The 572-nt window shown below is 39.0% G+C and overlaps 1 protein-coding gene across 1 annotated transcript in view; it reads right to left on the reverse strand.

Moving 5' to 3' along the window:
• LOC111662545 (serrate RNA effector molecule homolog) overlaps positions 1 to 572 on the reverse strand; it is a 9,752-nt gene that overhangs the window by 5,462 nt on the left and 3,718 nt on the right. The gene's annotated exons all lie outside the window — the stretch shown is intronic.

Below are 572 nucleotides of genomic sequence, written 5' to 3' on the forward strand. Positions count from 1 at the left end.
TCTCCTCACAGCTCACACTGAGAGAAAACTTTAAACTGTTGCCTGAACCATAAAGTTTCTAGATTAAAGTTTGTCTGTGTGAATCTCAGATTTAGAATAATCCGACCCGTCTGGACCGATGACGTCTCAGTGTCTCTGTGTGCTGGTGTCTGTCTCTGAAGCTGAGCGCTCGTCTCTTCACTAATATAAACAACCCAGTGTCTTTAGATGAATAAAACTATGATTGAAAACACCATTCCCAGGATTCTTGGTAGAAGCTGCTCTAACAGCTTCTTCTTTAGTAGCTTCCTCTCATTTCCACATTTACAACCAAGAATATCTGGTTTACATTTTGAAGAAGTCAGTTTTAAATGAGCAGAAAGACGTCAAACTGTCTATGAATGAGCACAAAGTTCAACACGTGTAGAAAAATAAAGTGAATAATAACTTCCTCTTCAGCCTCAGCAGCGACAGCACTCTGCACAAGGAAGGAAACTTTCAAATTGATTGGAGAATAAAGTGAAAGGAAATTTGAGAAGAATCTGCTGCAGATGAAGACCATGTGATACGATTAGAAAGCCTCAAAATAACAA

Source organism: Seriola lalandi, unplaced genomic scaffold, assembly GCF_002814215.2.
Source record: "Seriola lalandi dorsalis isolate HSWRI2012SDOR001 ecotype SW California unplaced genomic scaffold, Sedor1 jcf7180002054564, whole genome shotgun sequence".
Lineage (NCBI taxonomy): Eukaryota > Metazoa > Chordata > Actinopteri > Carangiformes > Carangidae > Seriola > Seriola lalandi.